The sequence below is a fragment of the Schistocerca americana genome, chromosome 10 (assembly GCF_021461395.2).
Source record: "Schistocerca americana isolate TAMUIC-IGC-003095 chromosome 10, iqSchAmer2.1, whole genome shotgun sequence".
NCBI classification, from domain to species: Eukaryota; Metazoa; Arthropoda; class Insecta; order Orthoptera; family Acrididae; genus Schistocerca; species Schistocerca americana.
This window is the reverse complement of record NC_060128.1, coordinates 136117755-136134416: the sequence shown is the minus strand read 5'-3', so window position 1 is coordinate 136134416 and position 16662 is coordinate 136117755.

Here is a 16662-nt window from a genome sequence, read left to right as displayed (position 1 = left end):
TTCCATAAGCACGCAATTTCACTACGAGCCACCGAGCGAGGTGGCGCACTGGTTAGACACTGGACTCGCATTCGGGAGGACGACGGTTCAATCCCGCGTCCGGCCATCCTGATTTAGGTTTTCCGTGATTTCCCTAAATCGCTCCAGGCAAATGCCGGGATGGTTCCTTTCAAAGGGCACGGCCGACTTCCTTCCCCGTCATTCCCTAATTCGATCAGACCGATGACCTCGCTGTCTGGTCTCCTTCCCCAAAAACCAACCAACCAACCAATCACTACGAGCCGCTTGTGTGGTACAGTGTCAAAAGCCTTCCGGAAATCCAGGAATACGGAATCGATCCGAAATCCCTTGTCAATAGCACTCAGCACTTAATGTGAATAAGGAGCCAGTTGCGTTTCACAGGAACGATGTTTTCTAAAACCATGTTGACTGTGTGTCAATAGACCGTTTCCTTCGAGGTAATTGATAATGTTCGAACACAATATATGTTCTAAAATCCTGCTGCATATCGACGTTAACGATATGGGCCTGTAATTTAGTGGATTACTCCTACTACCTTCCTTGAATATTGGTGTGACCTGTGCAACTTTCCAGTCTTTGGGTACGGATCTTTCGTCGAGCGAACGGTTGTATATGATTGTTAAGTGTGGAGTTAATGCGTTAGTATACTCCGAAAGGAACCTAACTGGTATGCAGTCTGGACCAGAAGACTTGCTTTTATTAAGTGATTTAAGTTGCTTCACTACTCTGAGGATATTTACTTCTACGTTACTCATGGTTTTTTTTTAATCAACAACGATATTTAACATTTATGAATTAAGTAGAAAGATGCACACAACCTTCCTCCGCACAAGAGCAGAAGCGCAGCGCCCTCTGACGTCATACTCTGGCTCGAAGATGCCTCAAACAGCAAGGTGCAGGCAGATGAAATTTTTTTTTTAATGTGAGCTAAAGGTGGGCTAATGATGTCACGTCTGTACCAAATTTAACCACAATTTTGACAACGCCACTATGGACATGTCACACGCGCTCTCATCCAAATTTCGCGCCTTCTTTTGATTCCTGTGTGATGGAGGTCAGAATCGCGACACCGATCGTTGAAATATCGCCGTTTTGTTATGGGCGGGTGGCAGTAGGTGGCAGCACAATGCAACTAATATGAAAAACGTATGTTTTCGGGGGTATCCGGATACTTTTGATCACATAGCGTATCGTCGCGGACGGCTGCGTTAGTGAGACATGCGAGAATAAAACACGCCAGTTTGGCAGCACACCAGGTGCTAGTATAACATTAATGGTTTATGGTTTATCCAATTTTTTCTAATTTTTACTTTAAAATTTTCACTTGTTGGTAATTCATTTTCTGTGTACGTAAAGAAAAGTATGCTATACTGGAGATGGAAGCTATTTGCACTGTATGTGAGTAATGTCTGTAAAATGCTACATAAATTGTTTACACGTTACATAATTCGCTGATGACATTTAGTATTTAAAATTATTTGTGTGTATAAGATGCTCATGTTGATGTAAATTTGACAATTGCAGGATATAGTCAAGCTTAGGAACAATGCTGGGCCAACAACAAGTGTCTGCGTGTGAACCATTCAACGAAACGTCAGCGATATGGGCTTTCGGAGCCAAAGGCCCACTCGTGTACCCTTGATAGCTGCACGACACAACGTTTTACACCTCGCCTGGCCCCTCCAACACCGACACTGGACTGTTGCTTCATGTAGCCTGGTCGTACGAGTCTAGTTTCAAATTGTATGAGCGGGTGGACGTGTATGGGTATGGAGACAATCTCATGAATCTACGGACCCCGCATGTCAGCAGGGAACTGTTCAAGCTGGTGGCGTCGCTATAATGGGGTGGGGCGTGTGCAGTTGGAGTGATGTGGGACCTAAAGATGGGTAGTCCGCGAACGAACGAGTGCAAAGGAACGGTTCACCAAGATGAACGAAAGGACCGAGGAACGAATTCCAAGGAACGATCGGTTCATAGTTCACTTCGGTCGTGGCGGTATACTTATAGTTCCCGGGAACGAGGAACGATCGATTCACAATTGACTTCGGTTGCGGCGATCTACTTATAGTTTCCGGGGACGAGGAACGATCGGTTCATAGTTCACTTCGGTCACGACGGTCACTTCGGCAGTTCTCGTTCCAGCCTCGGTCGCGTGCTCGTCTGTCTCTGTCTCCCTCGGCCGCACTCGTCATTCTTCGCATGACCACCTGTCTCAGTTCCACTGCCGACTGCTCCTAGTTAGTTCAGTATCCAGTTGTTCGTTTCGTTCATTGCCCTCGCCCATTTTGTGTGTGTTCCAGACTGTTCTTGCACTTGGTTCTAGTTATTCAGCGTGCACGACCGGTAATCAAAAAGTATTTTACAGTTACGTAAATTACATAAAAATTACATTGTATGTAATAGGTACGTTATTTCAGGTAACAATGTGGCATATCAGCTCACTTCATTATATCGATGAACAGCAGAAGACATACTTACAACAAGGCAAGTTTTTTTTGTTATTCATGTATTTTTTGGTTTCATCGACTTGATTTTGCAGCTAACTTTCAATAATTTGCTTAATTTTTAGAGTAAGAAAATTCGTGTAAAACGATTTTCCTGTATCTTTCATATACAAAACATTACATTTAGGAAGGCTCTAATTATTTTTAAGTTTGGTTGTTTCCAATTTGCATTACCTGCTAGTTTGGTTTCTTTGAAAAAAAAAAAGTTGGTTGTGGGTCATTTTGGCTCAGTAGGAAAAGCGGTGCCTCTGCATTTGAAAAGACATAGATTGCCATAAAATCATATTTACTTATTATCTCAAAAACATTTGTTCAGAAGGAGCTTTCAAACCAAAAACTTTACTATTGCGAACTTAATTATTATTATTATTGCTGCATTAACTTTAATAATGCAACATGAAAACCTAATTTTTACTAAGCGTGTAACGCAAGTACGAGAAAACCACATTTTATTTTATGCTTCCATAAAGTCTCTACTTCGCCTACGAACTCAGAGACAACGTGAAGTATATATAGGGTGTAAACGATTATTGTTTACAACATAGCATAGCTATGTACTGGAAGTCGAAACGAAGAATTTTATATAAGACACTTGTGGTCTATTATGTTGGGAAACAGCCTCCAACAGGTTTACAGGACTACATGAGCTATAGTCCATGCGCGTCGCGTGAGATTTTCATGTTCTCTTCTCCAGCTCTCTACACATCGTCATCGATTGTTTCGCATTACCTTGTTATATCTTCACTGCGTAATTATTACATGTTTGTCTGTTTGTTGTATCTGCTCGCAACGGGCAACACATCGTCCGCAATTGGCGAGCAGTCTGTACTCGGGGCCGGTTTTCCGTGCGCCACCCTATCTATATTATTTCCCTGCGATCAGCCACACAAGGCTAAGGTTGGCTAAACGACAGGTTCTGCAGAATCACAGAAATTACTTCTAAAAGTGTGTAAGAATTCTGTAATGAATAAAAACTCTATACTCCAGAGGGAGAGGCAAGTGCCCCCTCTTGGTGCCCTCCATCCTTCAGTCACCTACACTACTAGTTTCAGTTTTCCATAAGAACCATATACCAAGCACAAATGAACGGTGAACGAGTAAAAATGAACGGTTCTCAAAAAAGAACGATCAGCAGTGAATTAGTTCCCAAGGATGAACGGGTTTGCCCATCTCTAGTGGGACCCCTGATAAGTCTAGATACGACTCTGACAGGTGACACGTATCTAAGCATCCTGTCTGATCACCTGCACCCATTCATGTCCGATGTGCATTCCGACGTGCTTGGCCAATTCCAGCCGGACATTGCGACACCCCACACATCCAGAATTGCTACAGAGTGGCTCCAGGAACACTCTTCTGAGTTTAAATACTTCCGCTGGCCACCGAACCTCCTAGACATGGACACGAACATTATTGAGCATGTCTGGGATGCCTTGAAACGAGCTGTTCAGAAGAGGTCTCCACCCTCTCGTACTCTTACGGATTTATTGACAGTTCTGAGGGATTCATGGTGTCATTTCCCTCCACCAGTACTTCAGACATTAGTCGAGTCCATGCCACGTCGTGTTGCGGCACTTCCACGTGCTCGCGGGGGCCCTACACCGTATTAGGCAGGTGTTCCAGTTTCTTTAGCTCTTCGGTGTATTAATGGTGATTGAAGTCATGTGTATGTATGTAAAACGTTCTCAGTTTTCTTGCCGCGCCAAAAAATGGCTCTGAGCACTATGGGACTTAACAGCGGAGGTGATCAGTCCCCTAGAACTTAAAACTACTTAAACCTAACTAACCTGAGAACATCACACACATCCATGCCCGAGGCAGGATTATAACCTGCGACCGTAGCGGTCGCGCGGTTCCAGACTGAAGCGCCTAGAACAGATCGGCCACTCCGGCCGGCTCTTGCCACGTCAGTTCTGGATAAAACCTCGAGCTTTCGACGAAAGCCTCCATCGTCATCGTCAGGAGCAACTGACTGTCTTCACTGCTGCTGTGGTAGCCTTGTATATATATATATATATATATATATATATATATATATATATATAGAGGGAAACATTCCACGTGGGAAAACCTGTCCCATGCATCCTCCCACCACCACCTACTCCAGTCCTGTAACCCGGAAGGTGTACACGATCAAAGGCAGAGCCACGTGTGAAAGCACCCACGTGATTTACCAACTGACCTGCCTACACTGTGAAGCTTTCTATGTGGGAATGACCAGCAACAAACTGTCCATTCGCATGAATGGACACAGGCAGACAGTGTTTGTTGGTAATGAGGATCACCCTGTGGCTAAACATGCCTTGGTGCACGGCCAGCACATCTTGGCACAGTGTTACACCGTCCGGGTTATCTGGATACTTCCCACTGACACCAACCTGTCAGAGCTCCGGAGATGGGAACTTGACCTTCAGTATATCCTCTCTTCTTTATCCGCCAGGCCTCAATCTCCGCTAATTTCAATTTGCCGCCGCTCATACCTCACCTGTCTTTCAACAACATCTTTGCCTCTGTACTTCCGCCTCGACTGACATCTCTGCCCAAACTCTTTGCCTTTACAAATGTCTGTGTATGTGTGGATGGATTGTGTGTGTGTGTGTGTGTGTGTGTGTGTGTGTGTGTGCGCGCGCGCGCGCGCGAGTGTATACCTGTCCTTTTTTCCCCCTAAGGTAAGTCTTTCCGCTCCCGGGATTGGAAAGACTCCTTACCCCCTCCCTTAAAACCCACATCCTTTCTTGTTGCGAAAGCTTGAATTTTGTGTGTATGTTTGTGTTTGTTTGTGTGTCTATTACGTACTGCTGTCGCATCGATCAAAAATTCTGTTCCATGCCTCCACGTACTGGGATTCTGTTATTAAGGAGGCTGTTGAAATAAGAATGAGCCAAAAGAACTTTAACTGCGATAGCGGATACCATCTGAGCTGTGCGTGGAAACGAGCGCTTGATGCAGAGAAGCAGCAAAATTGGTTCAAATGGCTCTGAGCACTATGGGACTTCCGATGTCATCAGTCCCCTAGACCTTGAACTACTTAAACCTAACTAATCTAAGGACATCACACACATCCATGCTCGAGGCAGGATTCGAACCTGCGACCGTAGCCGTCGCGTGGTTCCAGACTGAAACGCCTAGAACCCGATCGGCCACTGCGGCCGGCGAGAAGCAGCAGAGAAGTTCCTTCCAAGGTTTACGTTCCATCGGAATCGGTGGCGCCACCGGCGCACACATTGACGCCGTCTGCGACAGCAGTACGTAATCCCCGACCAGTCACAAGCCGACCAATCAGAAACCGTCCACGGGCTATAAATAGGCTGCCACAGCAGCAGTGAAAGGCAGTCAGTTGCTCCTGACAATGACGATGGAGGTAATCGTTGACAGCTCGAGATTTTGCCCAGAACTGACGCGGCAAGAAAACCGAGAATGTCTTACATGTAAGTGCCGTCACGAAAGACTTCGTTCCGTCGTGTGTATGTGTTTTGTTATTGAAGTTACGGAAAAACGCTACGAAGTTGTGGACCAACATAGTATTAATGTCATTGCTTCTTCGATTGTACAGATTGATCAGTAGCGGCATCCCTGTCTTACATCTGTTTTAATCTTGATACGCGGTGCAATGGCTAGTAGTCACTGCCACACATTTCACAGTGGTTGACAGGGTACGCATGTAGGTGGCGATATAGGAGCACACACCCACGTCAAGATGACCTCTCCGCTAATTGGAGTACAGGCCGCGAGGAGAAAGTATCGCAACAGACGGCGAGTTCTGGCCGTGGCTCATCTTTCACGGTTGTCTCACAAACGCCCCGTCACGCGAGTGGCTCGTTACGCGACTCCAGCCCACAGCTATCACGGACTCCCATGTTCGCCTCTGCCCGGTCGCCCCGAGAGTGAAAGAAGAGCCCGGCGGCTCACGGTAACTGCCGTTAACCGGCTGCGAAGAATGACGGCACGGAGCAGTTCCGTTCTGCGCCGGTGCTTAATGCCCCTTGTTCGTGATAGCCCGGCTCGGTTTCGCTTACGCGCCGCGGTTCGTGTTACCGCGGAACAGGTGTTCGGCTGTGTCGGCCGGAACGCTCAGAAGAAGAAATCTCGAGAGACATTCAGTACCCTCTTCTGGATAGGGCAGCGGGAGGTGGAGGGTGTTCTGCACGCAGCAGAAACAATGAACGTAAATTTCAAAGACCAAATGGAGAAACCTCAGATAAAGAAAAACAAAATTTTAAGGAAAATCATAGGAACAAAATTCCAAGATAATAAGATAGTACACAACAAAAATGAAGCTCTTTACAAGGAAATCATAAAACTTTCGGATACAATTAGAAAAAGAAAGATAAAATTTTATGGTTATTTAACCAAACAAACTTTGACTTTTTCCGTAACCACAAAAAAAAACTGGGTTAAAGAATCTGAGAATGACCTAGTAGAACTAAAGATTTGGGAAAAATCACTAATCTATCGAATAGCTGAATAAATTACTAGAGATGAAATTATAGGGTTCCAAGATAAGTCTACACAAAACACAAACACATCATCTTGGAAGAAGAGGGGAAAAGAAGACCAGAAAGAATGAAGAAATACTTGGCACTGAGGAAAGAACAATACAGAAAAAAAAAAAGATTGATCCAATGTAGAAAGAAGACGAAAGAAGGTGATATGAAGGGAACACTATCTCCTTTACACGAAGTTCAGAGCAAAATCAATCTGTCGTTTATTACAAAAGTTCGACTTCGTACACAAGAAAACAGGTTGACAGTACGAATCTAACATACACGTAAACTATTAACTAGCACAAGTATGCTGTCCAATGAAAGATAATGGATACAAGCTGCGTAATCCCTCAATGATGAGAAGAAGTCCCATGAATCTCGAGTTAAGTATGTAATGACTGGTTGTCGAAACTAAAATGTTAGGAGCTTACCTTCGCGTCTAGAATCTAACGGTAGTGTGGCGCTAGTGTGTCCTTACAATACTGTACAATCTCACCTAACGAACCAGTGCTGCACTATGCTCGCCAAACTCTTGTCATCTCCATGAACCTGATGGGGTCAACAGAAGATGTGAACCATCCCGGTATCAGCTGATTGCACTCAGTCCTCGGGATGACGAACCAGCGCAGAACATCAGATTGATCGGTTCTTTTGTAATTGAGAACGTGACTTCCCTCTAAGACGTCTGATCGAAGAATTTTTTTTTATAGGAACGCACCGCCATTTGACTGTAGTACAACCCAGGTTTCAGCCTGTTATTCCAAGGACCTGATTTTACGTTTTTAACATTCATTGCGGGAAACTTATCATGTTGTCAAGCTCAAAGTTGGGCATCAATTAAGAAAAATATAGCCTCCCTGCCAAATATTTTTCTTAACTGATGGCCAACTTTGAGCTTGACAACATGATAAGTGTACTGCAATATACACTACTGGCCATTAAAGTATCTACACCAAGAAGAAATGCAGATGATAAACGGGTATTCATTATATAAATATGTTATACTAGAACTGACATGTGATCACATTTTCACGCAATTTGGATGCATATATCCTGTGAAATCAGTACCCAGAACAACCAACTCTGGCCGTAATAACGGCCTTGGTACGCCTGGGCATTGAATCAGACAGAGCTTGTGTAAGTAGGCTGTTTATGTTTTCTCTATGTAAGTAGGCTGTTTATGTTTTCTCTATGTAAGTAGGCTGTTTATGTTTTTTTATTGGTAACGCCACCTCTGTATGAAAATCACTGGCTGTGCTGTGTGCAGTCTGTGGCTGCTTTGCATTGTTGAAATACTCGCCATTGTAGTGTTAGGCAGCTGGCTGTGAACAGCGGGTAGCGTTGCGCAGTTGGAGGTGAGCCGCCAGCAGTGGTGGATGTGGGGAGAGAGATGGCGGAGATTTGTAATTTTTCATGAACTGCTATATTTATATACGATGATATCAAGGTAAATACATTGTTTGTTCTCTACTAATATCTTTCATTTGCTAACTATCCCTATCAGTAGTTAGTGCCTTCCATAGTTTGAATCTTTTATTTAGCTGGCAGTAGTGGCGCTCGCTGTATTGCAGTAGCTTGAGCAGCGAAGATTTTTGTGAGGTAAGTGATTTGTGAAAGGTATAGTTTAATGTTAGTCAGGGCCATCATTCTTTTGTAGGGAATTTTGAAAGTCAGATTGCGTTGCGCTAACAAAATAATGTGTGTCAGTTTAAGCACAGTCGTGTAGAAATTGTTCAAGGGGACGTTTCATATGGCGACCCTGCCAGGATTCCACATTGGGCCGTCCCCTTGAACAATTTCTACACGACTGTGCTTAAACTGACACACAATATTTTGTTAGCGCAACGCAATCTGACTTTCAAAATTCCCTACAAAAGAATGACCCTGACTAACATTAAATTATACCTTTCACAAATCACTTACCTCACAAAAATCGTCGCTGCTCAAGCTACTGCAATACAGCGAGCGCCACTACTGCCAGCTAAATAAAAGATTCAAACTATGGAAGGCACTAACTACTGATAGGGATAGTTAGCAAATGAAAGATATTAGTAGAGAACAAACAATATATTTACCTTGATATCATCATATATAAATATAGCAGTTCATGAAAAATTACAAATCTCCGCCATCTCTCTCCCCACATCCACCACTGCTGGCGGCTCACCTCCAACTGTGCAACGCTACGCGCTGTTCACAGCCAGCTGCCTAACACTACAATGGCGAGTATTTCAACAATGCAAAGCAGCCACAGACTGCACACAGCACAGCCAGTGATTTTCATACAGAGGTGGCGTTACCAATAAAAAAACCTAAACAGCCTACTTACATAGAGAAAACATAAACAGCCTACTTACATAGAGAAAACATAAACAGCCTACTTACATAGAGAAAACATAAACAGCCTACTGCAAACACTAACAGTCCCAAAGTCTCACATATTGTCCATATACTATGACCAACAGAAATGTGTGCAGTGAAATGTAACTAACAAGTTAATAATATCATGAACTGGTGACAGTTACAATTTTACAACATAAGAATACAATAAAGGTACAAAATACATCATTAAAAACATAACAATATAGATAACATTTGTAGTACAGGCTTTACAAAAGAATAGAAATAGACATATACGTCAGTGTTACAGGAATTATGACATGAGTACATACATAGAAGATCAGAATAACTTGCGAAACATCAACTTCACACATGAGCATTTAAACAGAATGAATAATGTCTAACATCTTTGCGAAGTAAATAACATATTATTAACGCAAATTATATTTGAGGATAACAGTATTGCTGGTTCTAAGGACAATTCCAAAAACTTTGTGAGTGCACAAGTGGTGGTTATGGACTTGCTATATTATCCGCAAGACTCTTCAATGGTGATTGTGCACCTGCACAGTCACAACAGATGGCTGCTAGGTATCTCTACAAGGACTACAGTGGGTCTGCATCATTGATGACTCACCAGTACCATTATCTCTACAAGGACTACAGTGGGTCTGCATCTTTGATGGCCCACCAATTGCTACAAGGACTGCAGTGGGTCTGCACCTTTGGTGGCCCACCAATACTGTAATCTCTACCAGGACTACAGTGGGTCTACTCTGTGATGACCTACCTACCAATACTCTTCAAAATTTCGACTGACTCTGCTGTGGGTTTGCTCTGTTGTGGCCCATTCCCTGTATGTATGTCAAGAGTCAGCACTGTCTTTCCATTGGAAGGACAACACTACTTCTTCAAGACAGCATGGAAATCCACTACTTCTGTGTGCATTTTCTTTTACTGCTCAGATTTTGAGAAAAACACTGCAATTTTACTGTGATGAATCAGGACTGTCTTTATAGACTGTGAGAATATTTTAGCTTTTGACCAACATTGTATCAATAAGTGTGTGCATTTGATTTCTTTGTTATTGTAATTATGAAAAATTTTATTAAATCATTATTGGCCACTGCCCAAAAATATTTTGTAACATTTTTTGTGGGGAGCATGGGGGCTATGTAAGTAGGCTGTTTATGTTTTCTCTATGTAAGTAGGCTGTTTATGTTTCTCTATGTAAGTAGGCTGTTTATGTTTTCTCCATGTAAGTAGGCTGTTTATGTTTTCTCTATGTAAGTAGGCTGTTTAGGTTTTTTTATTGGTAACGCCACCTCTGTATGAAAATCACTGGCTGTGCTGTGTGCAGTCTGTGGCTGCTTTGCATTGTTGAAATACTCGCCATTGTAGTGTTAGGCAGCTGGCTGTGAACAGCGCGTAGCGTTGCGCAGTTGGAGGTGAGCCGCCAGCAGTGGTGGATGTGGGGAGAGAGATGGCGGAGATTTGTAATTTTTCATGAACTGCTATATTTATATATGATGATATCAAGGTAAATACATTGTTTGTTCTCTACTAATATCTTTCATTTGCTAACTATCCCTATCAGTAGTTAGTGCCTTCCATAGTTTGAATCTTTTATTTAGCTGGCAGTAGTGGCGCTCGCTGTATTGCAGTAGCTTGAGCAGCGACGATTTTTGTGAGGTAAGTGATTTGTGAAAGGTATAGTTTAATGTTAGTCAGGGCCATTCTTTTGTAGGGAATTTTGAAAGTCAGATTGCGTTGCGCTAACAAAATATTGTGTGTCAGTTTAAGCACAATCGTGTAGAATTTGTTCAAGGGGACGTTTCACTTGAATGGCGTGTACAGGTACAGCTGACCATGCAGCTTCAACACGATACCACAGTTCATCAACAGTAGTGACTGGCGTATTGTGACGAGCCAGTTGCTCGGCCACCATTGACCAGACGTTTTCAATTGGTGAGAGATATGGAGAATGTGCTGGCCAGGGCAGCAGTCGAACGTTTTCTGTGTCCAGAAAGGCCCGTACAGGATCTGCAACATGCGGTCGTGCATTATCCTGCTTAAATGTAGGGTTTCGCAGGGATCGAATGAAGGATAGGGCCACGGGTCGTAACAAATCTGAAATGTAACCTCCACTATTCAAAGTGCCGTCAATGCGAATAAGAGGTGACCGAGACGTGTAACCAATGGCACCCCATACCATCACGTCGGGTGATACGCCAGTATGGCGATGACGATTACACGCTTCCAATGTGCGTTCACCGTGATGTCGCCAAACACGGATGCGACCATCATGATGCTGTAAACAGAGCCTGGATTCATTCGAAAAGATGACGTTTTGTCATTTGTGCACCCAGGTTCGTCGTTGAGTACACCATTGCAGGCGCTCCTGTCTGTGTCGCAGCGTCAAGTGTAACCGCAGCAGTCGTCTCCGAGCTGATAGTCCATGCTGCTGCAAACGTCGTCGAACTGTTCGTGCAGATGGTTGTTGTCTTGCAAACGTCCCCATCTGTTGACTCAGGGATCGTGACGTGGCTGCACGATCCGTTACAGCCATGCGGATAAGATGCCTGTCATCTCGACTGCTAGTGATACGAGGCCGTTGGGATCTTGCACGGCGTTCCGTATTACCCTCCTGAATCCACCGATTCGATATTCTGGTTGGTTCAAATGGCTCTGAGCACTATGGGACTCAACTGCTGAGGTCATTAGTCCCCTAGAACTTAGAACTAGTTAAACCTAACTAACCTAAGGACATCACACACATCCATGCCCGAGGCAGGATTCGAACCTGCGACCGTAGCGGTCTCGCGGTTCCAGACTGCAGCGCCAGAACCGCGCGGCCACTTCGGCCGGCTCCATATTCTGCTAACAGTCATTGTATCTCGACCAACGCGAGCAGCAATGTCGCGATACGATAAACCGCAATCGCGATAGGATACAATTCGACCTTTATCAAAGTCGGAAACGTGATGGTATGCATTTCTGCTCCTTACACGGGGCATCACAACAACGTTTCACCAGGCAACGCTGGTCAACCGCTGTATGTGTGTGAGAAATCGGTTGGAAACTTTCCTCATGTCAGCACGTTGTAGGTGTCGCCACCGTCGCGCCAACCTTGTGTGAATGCTCTGAAAAGCTAATCATTTGCATATCACAGCACCTTCTTCCTGTCGGTTAAATTCCGCGTCTGTAGCAATTTTAATGGCCAGTAGCGTAGAGAAATTTCGTTTATGTCTACGTACATATTCCGCAAGCCACCGTATGGTGCGTGGCGGAAGGTACCCTGTTTGTGTCAGCACAGCAGCAAGCACCAATCAGGTAAAATGTTATTCACTTCAGTCCAGTGGTGTGAAATTGCAATCTTAAATAATTTTCCACCAAGGAATGTATCAAATAGCGGCCCAATAAGGCCACACACTCTCCTTTCAAAGTCTGTTCCGGCAATTCCCGTCTGACATCAAGAGGTGATTGGCGAGTCAGAGCGTTGTTTACACAACGCATAATTTTGAACACGCCAAGCGGATGCGACGGGAACTTCACCAGCTCCCGTTCCCACAGCAGGAAAACTGCCCCCATCAAGACTAACAAGTTTTCTCCAGATGTTATCAGGAGGCGGGCCAGCTCTTAAGACTGAAACACGCAAGCCAGGCAGCGGACAGTACTACACGCCCCAGCACTGAAAATCCCGTCACTGTTTTAGTCACACGAGATCCCACAGCTGTTTCTATCACCCACGTAAGCCAGGGACTTAATCCTCTGAGTGGCGCGTGGACTGTCCCGTTATTCCTTGTGTTGTGCCCCTCGGCCATTCTCCACCTCCTGAGGATCCGGACTGGAGTGGTCCCACAAATTCCCTTGGCCGAAGCGAAATAAATTCAGAGAGACAACCACTGCACTTTTCACCACATGGGATACTCAGAATGAAGTACAGTAGTCAGAGTTAAGAAAAATTGAATCACGTATGTTCCACGTACACTGTGTGATCAAAAGTATCCGAACACCCCAGAAAACATACGTTTTTCATATTAGGTGCATTGTGCTGCCACCTGCTGCCAGGTACTCCATATGAGCGATCTCAGTAGTCATGAGACATCGTGAGCAGAACGGGGCGCTCCGCGGAACTCACGGACTTAGGAATGTGGACAAGTGATTGGGTGACAAATCGAAACCAGCTGTATTTCGACTGCAATCTTGTTCACTGCACTACAGATGTTTTTTCTGTGATCGTATTTTCAAGTTTCTGTTACGTTAGTGAAAATTTGTAAACAGTGACCAAGAAAGCCAAGAGAGCCACGGAAGTGGAAAGAAAATGGGTCAAACGGCTCTGAGCACTATGGGACTTAACATCTAAAGTCATCAGTCCCCTAGACTTACAACTACTTAAACCTGACTAACCTATGGACATCACACACATCCACCCCCGAGGCAGGATTCGAACCTGCGACCATAGCAGCAGTGCGGTTGCGGACCGAAGCGCCTAGAACCGCTCGGTCAATCAGGCCGGCGGAAATGGAAAAGCCTCAGTTCATCACAACGAGTCTGCCACGCCAGAAGAACAAAGTGAGTGACCCATACACAACATTTTCATGCAAACATCAGTCCAGCTTCCAGAGTGACATCGCCTCTTATCTTCTTCCACAGGATAACCACAGCATTTATGAAAAGACTATGTAACATCAGTACCACCTTATTGTAAAATTGTTTTTGTAATGCCATTTAGCATCAAGCTGAGGTATTCCCCCGAAACATGTCGCTAAATAAATAAGTAATACAATAGTTGACAAAGTTTGTGACTGGTAACGGTAACGTAAAAAGTCTTTATATATTTCTGGAGGCAGTCACGGTCGGAAAATAGTCAAAGTGGCTTAAAATTCTCATACATTCTACCGCCTAAAGACATCGGAATGCTGGAAGCTTTCGAAAGAAAGATTCCTCGAAAGATGATCAGCGCAATTTGTCCAAAACGGATATAGAGGAAAAGAAATGAGCTGCACATGATTTGTAAAGACCCACCTATCACAAGAATAGTGACATCATCCAGACTGAGGTGGTCTGGGCGTGCAGCACGAATTAGTGATGCGGAAGTAGCCGAAGAGGAACTGGAAGGAAATCCAGGAGGATAGAGACGGGAAGACGGGGCAAGAATCAAGTGAGAGAATGGAGTCATTGAGCATTTCTGGAAAATGACTTATATAAATGGGAGAGCTGCAGCAAAGGACCGAAAGTAATGGTGGAAGTTTATGAACAGACCAAGAGCCACGAAAGAAGATAAAGGTGTATACAGGGTGAAACAAAAATGTACGGCACAAATTGTTGGTCACTTTCCTCACCAGTAGACGAAGAACGCTTTGTTTCCATGTTATAACTCATTTTATCCGACTCATTAATCACGGGAAACACGCCGGCCGTTGTGGCCGACTGGTTCTAGGCGCTACAGTCCGGAACCGCGCTGCTGCTACGGTCGCAGGTTCGAATCCTGCCTCGGGCATGGATGTGTGTGATGTCTTTAGGTTAGTTAGGTTTAAGTACACTCCTGGAAATTGAAATAAGAACACCGTGAATTCATTGTCCCAGGAAGGGGAAACTTTATTGACACATTCCTGGGGTCACATACATCACATGATCACACTGACAGAACCACAGGCACATAGACACAGGCAACAGAGCATGCACAATGTCGGCACTAGTACAGTGTATATCCACCTTTCCCAGCAATGCAGGCTGCTATTCTCCCATGGAGACGATCGTAGAGATGCTGGATGTAGTCCTGTGGAACGGCTTGCCATGCCATTTCCACCTGGCGCCTCAGTTGGACCAGCGTTCGTGCTGGACGTGCAGACCGCGTGAGACGACGCTTCATCCACTCCCAAACATGCTCAATGGGGGACAGATCCGGAGATCTTGCTGGCCAGGGTAGTTGACTTACACCTACTAGAGCACGTTGGGTGGCACGGGATACATGCGGACGTGCATTGTCCTGTTGGAACAACAAGTTCCCTTGCCGGTCTAGGAATGGTAGAACGATGGGTTCGATGACGGTTTGGATGTACCGTGCGCTATTCAGTGTCCCCTCGACGATCACCAGTGGTGTACGGCCAGTGTAGGAGATCGCTCCCCACACCATGATGCCGGGTGTTGGCCCTGTGTGCCTCGGTCGTATGCAGTTCTGATTGTGGCGCTCACCTGCACGGCGCCAAACACGTATACGACCATCATTGGCACCAAGGCAGAAGCGACTCTCATCGCTGAAGACGACACGTCTCCATTCGTCCCTCCATTCACGCCTGTCGCGACACCACTGGAGGCGGGCTGCACGATGTTGGGGCGTGAGCGGAAGACGGCCTAACGGTGTGCGGGACCGTAGCCCAGCTTCATGGAGACGGTTGCGAATGGTCCTCGCCGATACCCCAGGAGCAACAGTGTCCCTAATTTGCTGGGAAGTGGCGGTGCGGTCCCCTACGGCACTGCGTAGGATCCTACGGTCTTGGCGTGCATCCGTACGTCGCTGCGGTCCGGTCCCAGGTCGACGGGCACGTGCACCTTCCGCCGACCACTGGCGACAACATCGATGTACTGTGGAGACCTCACGCCCCACGTGTTGAGCAATTCGGCGGTACGTCCACCCGGCCTCCCGCATGCCCACTATACGCCCTCGCTCAAAGTCCGTCAACTGCACATACGGTTCACGTCCACGCTGTCGCGGCATGCTACCAGTGTTAAAGACTGCGATGGAGCTCCGTATGCCACGGCAAAACTGGCTGACACTGACGGCGGCGGTGCACAAATGCTGCGCAGCTAGCGCCATTCGACGGCAAACACCGCGGTTCCTGGTGTGTCCGCTGTGCCGTGCGTGTGATCATTGCTTGTACAGCCCTCTCGCAGTGTCCGGAGCAAGTGTGGTGGGTCTGACAAACCGGTGTCAATGTGTTCTTTTTTCCATTTCCAGGAGTGTAGAAATGGGAGAGCTGCAGCAAAGGACCGAAAGTAATGGTGGAAGATTATGAACATGCCAAGAGCCACTATAGAAGATAAAGGTGTATACAGGGTGAAACAAAATTGTACGGCACAAATTGTGGGTCACTTTCCTCACCAGTAGACGAAGAACGCTTTGTTTCCATGTTATAACTCATTTCGTCCGACTCATTAATCACGGGAAACACGCCGGCCGTTGTGGCCGAGTGGTTCTAGGCGCTACAGTCCGGAACCGCACTGCTGCTACTGTCGCAGGTTCGAATCCTGCCTCGGGCATGGATGTGTGTGATGTCCTTAGGTTAGTTAGGTTTAAGTAGTTCTAA